At 38.0% G+C, this 13,250-nt stretch overlaps 1 protein-coding gene across 7 annotated transcripts in view; it reads left to right on the forward strand.

Moving 5' to 3' along the window:
- shisal1b (shisa like 1b) overlaps window positions 1-13,250 on the forward strand; it is a 105,063-nt gene that overhangs the window by 31,851 nt on the left and 59,962 nt on the right. The window lies entirely within an intron of this gene.

A 13,250-nucleotide genomic window follows, 5' to 3' on the forward strand; every position in this document is an offset into this window, starting at 1 on the left:
TTGCTGTCGCTTGAAGATGACATCACCAGTGCTGAGGAAGTCGGTAACGACCAATCATGGCTCATTTTGCTGACCAATCTGAGGTGATGTCATCTTCAGTCGACAGCAAGTGGAATTTTTTTTTTTTAAAGTTATTAATTGTACAAGAAAAATAACAAAGTTATCAAATTAATTCTGGTCAAAATATTATTATTATTTTTTTTACTGCTGAAAATGACTCAATGAGTCAAGTATCCTTTAAAAAAAAAATAAAAAATTTAAGAACATTTTGCAATTATATACATATATATATATATATATATTCTTTTCTTTTTTTTTAACGCCAATATTTGTTTTCCTTTTACTGAAAATGAATATCAGTCATCGGCTTCCTTCGCTACTAATTATCGGTATTGGCGTTAAAAAAAAAAACATATGGGTCTTTCTCTATACTATTTTGAGAATAAGTAAAGATATTCTTTTAACAACAATTGCAATGTCGTCACTAATTTCTATGCAAGGTCCATGAATAACTGATTCACCACCAGCCACATAAAAAAATAAAAATAAAAAAAAAATAAAAAAAATTATCTTGCATGTTCACATGTGGATGTTTTTGCCACATGCTAATCCTCCAAGAAAGACCACTTGAAACATAATGACATCATCTTGTATTCCACTCATCCGAGGTCTGCTTCCGTGACCTCACCTGAGCCGCTCGGCAAATTGTGTTTGACCCCAATCAGGCTGCTGATGACAGTCCAAGCCTGAGCCGACCTGACATTGACACACTCGCACGAACAATAATGAATACATTCTCATACCTCATCTGCAGCCATTGGACATGTACTGTCTACAGCAGGGGTGTCCAAACTACGGCCCGGGGGCCTTTTGCGGCCCGCCGTCCATTTTTCAGTGGCCCGCGGCATATGCTAAAAATGGCATTTGACTCAGTTCAAATATTTATAATACATTTAATTTTAATACAAGTGCTATTAAAGGTTATTTTAGTTAACAAAAACTAACGAAATAACTAAAACTAAAATTCCAAAAACAATTTCCTTAACGAAAACAAAAAAAAATGAAAATGCTTTTTAAAGAACAACTGAAATTACATTTTATGTTTACAAAACTAACTAAATGTAACTATAATTACAGCAAAAATTTCCTTTGTTTTAGTCTTTGGTAATTAATTTAATGAAATGAGGCTTTGCGGATGACTAAATGTAATTTTTAGTAGATTTATTTTGATCTAAACCAGAATAATGACATTTGAAAGTATGTCACATAGAAGTGACATCATCTAGCAGCAACCAAAAGAAAAGTACCTTCAGATGACGTCACTCCCATGGTGTTTTTTTAAATATTGCGCACAAGTAATACACATTAAAAAAAAATAATAATAATAATTAAAGAACTAAAACTAATAAAAACAGAACCACCCTGAAAACTAATTAAAACTAACTGAATTTGAAAAAACAAAACTCAAACCAAAATAAAAACTAAATTAAAAAAATTCCAAAACTATAATAACCCCACTGCCATATTACAAATCAATTGGTTTATGTACTGTAGCATTTTTCTAAATATGTAAAAGCACAAATAAATTTGTGCAATTTTTTTTTTTAGGACTAAACACAATTTCTGTTCAGAACATTACGTGGCCCTTGCATCATTCTGATTTTCTGTATGTGGCCCTCAAATGAAAAAGTTTGGACACCCTTGGTCTACAGTATATATATATATATATATATATATATATATATATATATATAGCTTCCAAACGCACTGCACCTTGAAATGCAGGACGGCAGGACAGGGAAGGTTGCATCAATCAATAGTTATGAATTATGGACACACAGAATATGACTTTCTCTAGCCGTTGAGTCATGTCATGACTGAGGAATGATTTTATAAGCCATATTACATTGAGAGCAACAGAGCGTTACATATAGTTCATCCTTTAAATGTCCCAATGGGACACTCGGGGACGATTTGGATCGTAAGCAAAATGGTAACAGCGTAAAAGTTGTTTTGTTTTTTTGTTTTTTGTTTTTATACAAGTTCCTGTGATGCATAAATCTGCTGCTGCCGCGACAGCAGTGTCGTAGTTACAGAGGACGTTTGAAAGATTCGGTCCCCACAGCGACGGCGCATTGCGCGACTTTGCCCCTGGGCGATTACGCGCGACGCCTCTGGATAAGATTGTCCTTAAAAGCCTATCAAACGTAACATAAATAGTTCTTTGCAAAGGGCTCTAAAACGTCCTGGCGAGTCCTCCCCGCCAGAAAGCTTCCCGGAACGGCTTGTGCGGAGGTTAATGTTTGTGTCACTGAATTGAATTCCATCGCTTGCTGCTCCATTTCATTTACGGGCGAGTGGAGTGTTCACGTTGACATTCATGGCAGAAGCTACCTAACCGTATGTCACATGTAAATACTATCCGTGGTTTTCAGTTCAATAGATAAGATCGCATTTTACAGCGGAATCTGAGGTCAAAGTGGAATGAATAGATTCCAGGTGCAATCTGTCAAATTCATACACTTGAACAAAATGACAAAATTTGATATTTTTAGATCTATTTTTAGAATCAATTATTCAATTAATTAATTGACTACTTGGATTGATCTAAATTTTGAATTAAAGCATATTTATAACATATTTTTTTCTCTGATTACTGTTTATTAACAGGTGATTGGTGTTTATTTCGTATGCGTATTCATATAGCGATTTAAAAAAAAATGGGGATTGATGCTGTGCTATGTTACCGGTTCAGTCAATTTTTTCCAAAGTAAAAACAGATGTTTGCAAATGTCTTATTTTCATGAAATCAGTGAACAATTAACTGTTGATATCCTGAAATCAAAGGATTTTAATTTTTTTTTTTTAAATGCCTCCAAACGATTACTCGATCAAATATTGAGTTCGATTGCTATAAAAACATGGAAAGATTAAAGTCTCTTCTTTCATCAGGAAAAAAAGTATATTTGTATCTGTTTCCGTTTTGCAGCAATTAGCATGAGAATATAGCTAAATTTCATCATTATTCACAGATCTATTCAGAATTGTGAGTCATTGTGCTCTTTTTTTTTTTTTTTCAACATGGCCCTGGTTGATGTCCTTTGCTCTGCTGCCACCTACTGGCCGTTTGTGTAATAACTACCATTTCTTCAACCGTTCTTTGCAGTTGGGAGGCTGCATCTAAGCCTTCCGTAAGCTCTAGCATAAAATAAACATAAACGTATAAATACGTCTTTGGGACACTTAAAACATTAAAAATGGAACGTATTTATCCGTTTTTGGGAGCAAATGAGTTAAGAGTTGTCAATTAATTTGATAATCGATGACTTGTCGATTAATCGATTCATTTTGACAGCTCTTACACTCAGTACGGGTGTAAAAAAAAAAAAGAAGCATTGTTTATGTGGCATACATATAAACAAGCCTCCTCGTCAAATGTGTACCACACCTTAAATCTCATTTACATGCATTTTGCATGTTTGATTGAATGTGAGCTAAAATCCATCTGAGGCTAAAAAAAAAAAAAAGAACCTTGCAGCGGCGTTAAGCAAATTGACCGTGTCTGCATCAATCAAGGCTCAACACACCACCATGTTGCGCCCGGCAATTTTATTTCTCGAGTCCGTTCCCACAAGGGAATGTTTTGAAAACCACGTTTTAGGAGCTCCTCAGATATTCATGGCAAATTCATCCTCCGCTAAAAAAAAAGCTCATACAAAAATGTAGTCAGGCCTTCACCTTTCAAAACAGGCCTGACTGACAACGGCACCTCTGTGCAGCCTTCGCAGTGAAAAGAAGCCTGACAGGAGGCTGTGTTGTGCAGCCTTTGTTGTTTACACAGCGGCGAGGATGAAAAGAGCACCAACAGGTATACTATCGACAGCTTTTAAATATTTGATGGAGCCGTTGCGCATTATTTGACATTTATATGATTTTTTTTGTAGGGAATCTAATTGATTAAAACTGTCGTACGGTTCTGAAGTCCTGGGTTGGGATGTTCTCCTTGTGCTGACAAAGGTTTTCAGCCGAGTTCCTGTTGTTTCAGTCTCAACTTGTTTGCTGTCTGAAGGCAAGTTGAGCTACATCCACACTGTGGAACAACTCCCCATTCATTTCCCCCTTTGAAATGAATGGGAATCTATTCTAGCCAAATACATAAATGAATTGGTAATGGGGTTTCAAGAAGTAAATATAGATATTACACTCTTAACTCATTCACTGCCATTGACGGATATACACGTCAATGGGAACGGAATTGACTTAACTCATTCACTGCCATTGACGGATATACACATCAATGGCAGTGAATGAGTTAAAAGGACAATTGTTGAAGCAACTTAAAAATCAACAGAGAATTGGTGACCAACATATTCAAATTGCTTCAAGTGGTAGCACACAATTGAATTATGTTAATCCAAAGTGAATATATTAAGTTTAATGAACTCATAATTAAATAAACTTAACATACTCACTTTGGATTAACCTAACAAATTTGCTCCCAAAACTGTATAAATATGTTCTATTTTAAAGGGATACTTCACTTATTTAACCCATTATAGCAATAAAAAGTGAATATTTTGTCTGTAATTAATTTGATACTTCCATTATTTTTCATGTACAATTAGTACCTTTAAAAAAAAAAACACACACACACATTTTGCAACTTTCTGTCGACTGAAAATGACATCACAAGGGCTCAGGTGACCGACCACAGCTCACCTGTTTTCTAGGTTTGGTCATGTGACATTCACAAGCTGAGCTGTGATTGGTTACCTGAGACCTTGTGATGTCATTTTTAGTCGACAGAAAGTTGCAAAAGCTGTTTTTAAAGGTACCAATTGTACATGAAAAATAATAAAAATGTATTATAGGTAAAATATTAATGTTTATAAGATAATAAGTAAAGTATCCCTTTAAATATTATCATGGTCCCAAAAATGTATTAATGTTTTGGGTTTTTTTGTTTTGTTTTTTTAATGAAGGCTTTGATGCAAGCTCTGAACTGAAGAGGTCACTTAAAGCAATGGTAGTTATTACAAAAATCGGCCATAAGATGGCAGCAGAGTATAAGAGATGCAGCTAATATTGTGTGAGTCTTAAAAAATCAGTCAAAATCAAGCGAAGGAGATTGCTTCAGTGAATATGGCTGGGAGTGAATGAGTTAATATATGCATTTTGGATTAATTGAATTCATTGGTGTGTTACCACTTGAAGCAATTTTATTAAGTTGGTTCTACAATTCTCCTTTTAGAGTAATTAATAATAATAATTAAATAGTATGTAAAAAAAATTAAGCAGATTGTGTATCATGATTAATTAATTGCAGATCCTTGTGTGTGCAGTAGGAAAATACAGTCATGCAGACAAAGAGGAATTTTCCAAAATGATATTTGTGGCATTATGTCCCAAGCAATTAATTTCCACATCCCACAAACTGACCTATTTGGTAGCATGATGGCGGTTCTCAAGAAATTTTGGACGGCCCAAGAGTGGGAGCGACAAGCAATTTTGGTTTGATGCCAGAACCAATTTGTCATTCGCACGCGGGGAGCCACAACGGCGTCAGTCAAAACGCCAGGCTCGGAAAAATGAAAAATGATTATGATCTAACGGTACAACTTTCAGTCGCATTCCGCAACACTGAAGCTTAATTAGCTCGCCTGCCTCTCGTTTTGAAACCAATCCCGAGAAGCTTGCAGATTTTGTTTTGCGCTTTCGGAACGGGGAATTGTGATTATCATCCATAGCGATTTCTCGGCTAGCCGAGTGCTTTATGATTGAGTCGTGTAATTGCTGATGGTAAGTGACGCCCCGCGTGCTTTCTAACAAGCAACATTAACTTTTCGGGCAATTACAAGCTCACTATAGAAGTGCCTGGGGAAAAGCCACTCATCAGACAGCTGACTAAGCGAGAGCTGATGATGCCGACTTTGAGGTCGAGGTTGTGACATGACTTGCTAATAAGCTACCAAGGAGCGATGGGCGATCGAATAGAGTTGGGCCAATCGGACCGAACGCGTGAATCGTACTCGCACGTGCACAACACACAAATGTTTGATCCATCATTTAGCTAAATTGCTTTATGTCCATTCCATCTCCTTTCGACAAACGTAATTTAATTTAGTTGACCATTCTTGTATCCACATAGTTTTTTTTTCTATTTCTCTATTAGTTCCACTAGATTTAGAGTAGCACACTTAGTTGTATCTATGTTTGTAGAAAAGTTAGAATATTGCGATTTTTTTTTTTTTATTTACATTACATTTTCGGCAGCGCTTCAGTTAGTTTTAATTTGTACCCTGACTAGAAAGCAAACCCTGGGAATTGTCCATCCATCCATCCATCCATCCATTTTCTTAACGGCTTGCTCCTTACAAGGGGTGCTGGAGCCTATCCCAGCTGTCTTCGGGCTGTGGGCGGGGTACACTCCGAACTGGTTGCCAGCCAATCGCAGGGCACACAGACACGAACAACCATTCACACACGGAAGCGCACCTCGGGACAATTCGGAGCGCCCAATTAAACCTGCCATGCATGTCTTTGGAATGTGGGAGGAGACCGGAGTACCCGGAGAAGACCCACGCGGGCACGGGGAGAACATGCAAACTCCACCCAGGAAGGCCGGAGCCTGGACTCGAACCCGAGTCCTCAGTACTGGGAGGCGGATGTGCTAACTGAATTGGTAATCCAAACTGTAAAAAAAAAAATCTAAAAAAAAAAAAAAAAAATCTAAAAAAAAAAAAAAAAAATCTAAAAAAAAAAATACAAAATCTAAAAAAAAAAAAAAATCACCAATGTATTTCTGTTACGTTCTGAGGTTGGATCCCAACAACGAAGAGACACAAATAAGATTTTAACTATTTATTCACATCGAGAGGCGTGGAACAAACTTGACTAGACGAGAAACAACGAGAGTTGCACAGAGGAACAGAGGTTATAATCCGACAAAAACACACACTTCTCAGACAGCTTATATAGACAGTGAATCGATCTGATTGGTTGTGGCTAGACATGTGGGTAACAGGACTGACATGGAATTATCTGATTCGCTGTTGACTAGATAAAAGATTGAAGATTCCTGACATCACGAAGCGTATTACCAGTTGAAACTAGTTGCTGTTACATGCTGAGCGCATCAGACCCCAAACAAAGCACAGTCATGACCCAAACATAACCCTTGCATGACCCAAACATAATGCTTGCATGACCCAGTCATGACAGTAACACCCCCCCCCCCCTCAAAGGACACCTCCTGGCGGACCCCTAGGTTTAATCATAACCCTTACATGACCCTAGTCACGACAGTCAGCATAACCCTTGCATGACCCTGGTCGAGCACCACCGGAAGATGTGCATATATACATTTTAAAGTACATTACAGACCTTAATTTGCCTTTAATTTGTCATTAAAATGCATTCATTACCTTACTCACTGGAATCTGCAAAGTTTTCTGGATCTGTACCAGATGTCACTGCTTCATTTTGTTCTTCCCCTCTTTAATTCTAAAGGAAATTGTTTTTTTGTGCAATCCTGCTACCCCCCCCTAAAATCAATAAAAACACAATATGCTTGGTGGAGGTAAGCAGCACGCCTCAATATCCAAATGCAGGATGATTGGCATCACTGGCCAGAAGGGTCCACATACGCATTAGCAGCATCCTTCCCAAAAAGAGAAATTACTCGGCATGGATATGCACGCTCCGCTGGGCCTCCTTTGACCTCCATCTTGAGCGCTTTAAGCTGGGGCCCGTGAGAAATGCTCCAGCGACAACATTCGGCCGCTTGATCGTCACGGGACGAAGGGGCGTCAGCTGCGCCACCTCGTTATGTTCCGCATTCTAAAAAGCGTCACTTCACAGTCCTTGCAACGGATGGTGAAGAATGGCTTAAGAGGCTTTAAGAGAAAAGGAGAAAAAAATGGAGGAAAAAAAATAAATAATAACACATTTCCCAGAACTGTTAGCATTTAATACCAAACTAAGCCTGGAGTGGTGTTTGATTTTGAAAAGTGAAAGTCACATCTGTATCAAATAGCCTGCAGGTTCAATGGCGGACCACATAAGCCGATCCTCGGCATTTATGGACGCTCCATAAAACGAAATCTCCTGGAGCTTGGCAAAATGGAGGAAAAAGCACAACAAACAGAATTGAAAATATGAGGAAGTCTTGGAAAGGTTGGTCTCTTTTGAATGAAATGTGCAGCAGGTACTATGGAGGACCGAAACTGACAAAATTCAATATAAATAAATGACTAAATACATAAATAAATGACGAAAAATGAAAAAAAAAAAACGGATAAAAAAAAAATATAGATAATATGGAGAGCTCCAGCAATGGACGACTATCTTGTCCACTATGGTGGACAGTGGACAAGATAGTCATCCATTGCTGGAGCTCTCCATTGCTGGCGAGACTTCCTTGTTCACCGGCATGCTCACTCGACCAATGACAGGCAGTTTGCAACGGTGGAGTCCAACCCAAGACACGCTTGGGACCGCCCCCCTCATTTTAATAACATTTCGACTTGGCAGTATTCAAAATAAATAAATGACTAAATAAATTATAGAAGCGAATTGTGCTCACTTAAAAAAAATAAATAAATAATAATGCCGTTTTTCTGACTATTTTTTGGGGGGGAGCTTTTTTTTTTTTTTAGTTTTTTTTTCTGTTATAAAAAACAAATTCCGAAAAACAAGGAAAAAAAAATATTCAGAAAAACAGGCGGAAAATATTACTCAAAAAAACAAAAACAAAAACAAAAATCCAAAAAACAGAGCACCAATTTCTGTTATACAGAGTAATTATTATTATTATTATTATTATTATTATTATTATTATTATTATTATTATTATAAAAGTTTTTTTTTTTTTTTATATTTATAACTCTGAACTCCAAGTGACTAGTTGCAGACCACTGACCTGTATATGTGACTGGATAGCCCATAATAATATTTTTTCCCTGTTTTTCGGAATATTTTTTTTTTAATGACAGAAATAAATATTCAGTAAAACAGAATTAAAAAAAAAAAATACTCAAAAAAACAAAGCTCCCCTAAAAAATTTGTCAGAAAAACTGGATTTTTTTTCAAGTGAATGCAATATGCTTTCGTAATAAATAAATAAATAAATAAATAAATGGCAAAAAAAAAAGACTAAATGAATAAATAAATGACTACAAGTGAAAATAAAAACAGATATAAAAATATAATTCAAAAATTAAATATAAATATACGTATTCATGTATTTCCATTTACATTTATTTTTTAAAATATAATTTTCAAATTTATTTTCACTTTCAGTCACTTATTTATTTTGAATTTTGGCGGTTTTGGTCCTCCATACAGGTGCTGCATATAATAAAAAGAGTGGATGAACATCTCCGCGCGCACAGCCCTTTTGTATAATTAATGAGAGCAGCTGCATGGAAAACAATTCAAGCATGCACGTGGCCATGAATACGAGCATCGTTGCTCCTCGACAAGCCGGAGCTCGGACTTACGGACATTTTGTTACCCCCGAAACACTCACTGCTCATTTTGCATTGTGACATATATATCAGGTGCGTGCGTGTCAGGTCTACAACCTCCCTGCTCGCGTTCATCTCTCATGACCTCATTTCCCAACTACATTTCACATTCCACTCAATATTTCATGAAAAAAAAATGTACGGAAGTGCGTGTCTTTGTATTGACTGTCTGCTACAGTAAGTTGAAGGACCGGCACATTTTGTTTTTTCTCTTGGCAGCCAATCGGATTGATCGTTATGTGTGATCACTTTTTCACATGGCGCACGCATGCAGCTGAATTTTAAAAACCGGATTTGTGCTTGCTAAGTGCCTCTCTTACGCCGAATGTTGATTAGATGAAGAGCGTGTGGAGGAATGTACTCAGTGGGAAATAGTCGAATGTTCCTGAAGGAACTTGCTCTGACTATAAAAGGAAGGACGGGAAAAGAATCTATTGTTTCTTTTTGGCTAAATTTACATTCGGCGACAGCCCCTTAAAGGTAGCAAGATATCTCCGAAGCTGTGAAAGTGACAGGTCACCTTTGTTTCCCCGCCATGTTGGTGCCTTTTTACCTAAAACAGTGAGACAGTGACTTTGACTTTGACGGGCAGTGTGAAAGGGGCTGTTGACACCTTTTAGCCGTATTTACCTTTCACGGTTGCCATTTTGTCACAATTGTTTTTCCTGTTCGCTCTCAGTGTGTGTCCATTCACCTCTTATTGTCCGCGCAGCCAGTCAGCCATGCAGCCAGCCCATCCACTCTGCTCACCTGAGAACAGGTGTGTCTCATCAATCAGCCACTTCCACTCTCAACGCAAGACTCTCCAGTACTCTTCTTTTGATTGATCTTCCGTTTTAATCTCAGCGCCTTTCCCTGCTCTGTATTTTACTTCCAAGCAACTCTTCCCAAGTCGACAGAGACTCTTGGTATACTTTGATTTTTGCAACTTTGCAGCTACTTTGCAACTGTCATATCTGTCATGACTAGGGTCATGCAGGGGCAATGTCTTGAAATCATGACTGGGTCACGCCAGGGTTATGTTTGCGTCATGACCGTGAGGTCAAGTGTCTGATGTAACCAGCGCCTAGTTTCAACTGGTTTTAGGCTATGTGATGCTATGTGATGTCAAGAATCTTTCATCTCTTTACTGAGTCAACTGTCAACCAGGTGATTCCATGTCAGTACTGTTCCCCTCATGTCTAGCCACAACCAATCAGATCCATTCACTGTCTATATAAGCTGTCTGAGAAATGTATGTTTTGTCGGATTTTTACCTCTGTTCCTCCGTGCATCTCCACAGCCCAAAGGGGCTCGTGATTCTAGATGCATTCTCGTTGTTTTTCGTTTAGTCAAGTTGTGTGAATAAAGAGTTGTAACAGAAAAGATTTAAAGTGCATCTGAAATTCACAAATAAAATTAAATCCTAAATTAAACTATAAACATTTTTTTGACTGACCATGTCAAACCATATGATACGGAAAAATAAAATTACATAAAATCAATAAATAATAATGCATTCAAACTGATTACCAACATTAACCCAGGAGCACAATATTAAAAAAATAAAAATAAAATTAACCTGCAAAACAAAAATATATAAAATAATTTGTCCTGATTTTTTATTTTTTTTATTTTTTGCTGTGTGCAAAGCGCACATGCTCAGTGCAAACAAAACCCCTACACCACCGAATGAAGGCTCCCTGCGCACACTCTGCCAATAATGAGAACGCCACTGCCCCCTAATGTAGTGGAGGTGCAATTGCACTTTGTTCTAGGACAGTAAAAAAAATAAAATAAAAATAAAAATAAAAAGCATGTTCCCCAAGGTCAAGGTCAAATGGGGGGGGGGGGGGCGCCCCACTATTTGAAAAGCACTGCTGTAAAGGCACGCACAAACAAGGGCAAGACAGTATAAAATAATTGAAATACAATCAATTTTGGGACATTTAAAATCGATTCTGAATCATACTAAATGAGAATTGTATTGTGTTTCTTATGTGAACTGATGTTTTTTTGCCACACCCCTACACTGTATTCTCCTTTTTCTTCTGTTGTACGAACTTTGCACGTATCTCAACTACCCCAAAACACTCCCCATAGCCGCCCTTTGACCCTCATCAGAATCCCCTGACCCCAAAATCTAAGCCGGCATGCCAACCTGTGTGCAGTGTCGACATGACCATATGTCCCTCCTCCTCACCAGCCACCATCTGCGAGAGATTCTTAGCCCTATTCATGTGGTACGACTGATTGAGGGCTCAGTGGTTTCTTCCTCAGTTCACTGGATCAACGCGCATGGCGAGAGTCGTACCGATAACCTTTAGCCGATGCCCGGGACCTTCATTGATCCGGCGCCTCTCGTGTCCATCGACTTGAGCGGTCTCAGTCCTCTTGGGAGACACTTAAAACCCGAACGGCTGCCTCGTCACGTCGCTAGGCGGCAGAGCGGAGAGACGCCGTGACACGCGCACGCACAATAGTGCTTTGTGCGCGCACAATTAAATGTCACAAAAAAGCTGCCGGTTGACACTTTCAATGGGGATGAAAGGTGCAAAAAAAAAAATAAAAATGTCAGCTTGCTTCTGTTGATAAAACAGGCAGGAAACATAACTCACAGGTAATTGATTGTCTTTTCTTTGCACCAATGAGTCAGTGACTAATACTGTTGGTATGCAAAATGTTAATTTTGAGTACCGTATTTTCCGCACTATAAGGCGCACCGCATTATAAGGCGCACCTTCAATGAATGACATATTTTCAAACTTTTTCCATATATAAGGCACTACAGTAGAGGTTGGGGATACGTTAAGCATCCATTAGATGGTGCTGCGCTAAAGGAAATGTCAACAAAAGTCAGATAGGTCAGTCAAAATTTATTAATAGATTACAAATCAGCTTTCTGTCAACTCCATTTTCACTCCCAAAATGAATAAACAGCTGTTTTATTATTTTCTCTGAGGTAAAGTATTAGTATTAGCTAGCGATCCAAGATGGCGGGATCTTCTGCGCATGCGCGTCACCGATCGTGCAGGGTCACCGATAGCGTCTTGACAGCGAGACCTGTTGCGGCTCAATATTGATCCATATATAAGGCGTACAGGATTATAAGGCGCATGGTCAGCTTTTGAAAAAATTGAAGGCTTTTAGGTGTGCCTTGTAGTGCGGAAAATACGGTACATCTGTGAACTTGTACAAAAAAAAACACGTCTGCTACTCCAGTGTCACGAATAGACAGACATATTTCCCCCCATGGGAAATAATGGAGACAAACGTTCCAGGGTCAAACTGTCCCTACCATAAAACTTACATATAAAAAGGTCTTCCTTTAATATTCCTAATCATTTTACAAACTTTAGTTAGCTCTTTGACCGGCAAAACGTTTAATAACAATTAGTGAAATCACGTTGTATGCCGCCATAAACGTTATTTGACGTCAACTGTTTTATTTGTGTTTTTTTATTTTTTTATTTTTTTAATCAATGGGCAGTGCTACCTGGTCAATGGGTTGTGGAATCAAAAGCAGCCACTAACTATGGCCAGCAGGTGGCAGCATTGTATCTCTTTTAAATGGGCTGCCAGTGTATGAAATGACAATGAAACATGACGGAATCTGATGAAATAGACCATTTTCAAGGATGACGTTAATGATCAAAGCGTTTGTCACATTAAACCTAATTCACAGAGTGTCACTACACAAAAAAAATATTAGTGTCAAAGTCATTGTTGTGGAGAAAATGTATT

The sequence above is a fragment of the Festucalex cinctus genome, chromosome 3 (genome assembly GCF_051991245.1).
Source record: "Festucalex cinctus isolate MCC-2025b chromosome 3, RoL_Fcin_1.0, whole genome shotgun sequence".
NCBI classification, from domain to species: domain Eukaryota; kingdom Metazoa; phylum Chordata; class Actinopteri; order Syngnathiformes; family Syngnathidae; genus Festucalex; species Festucalex cinctus.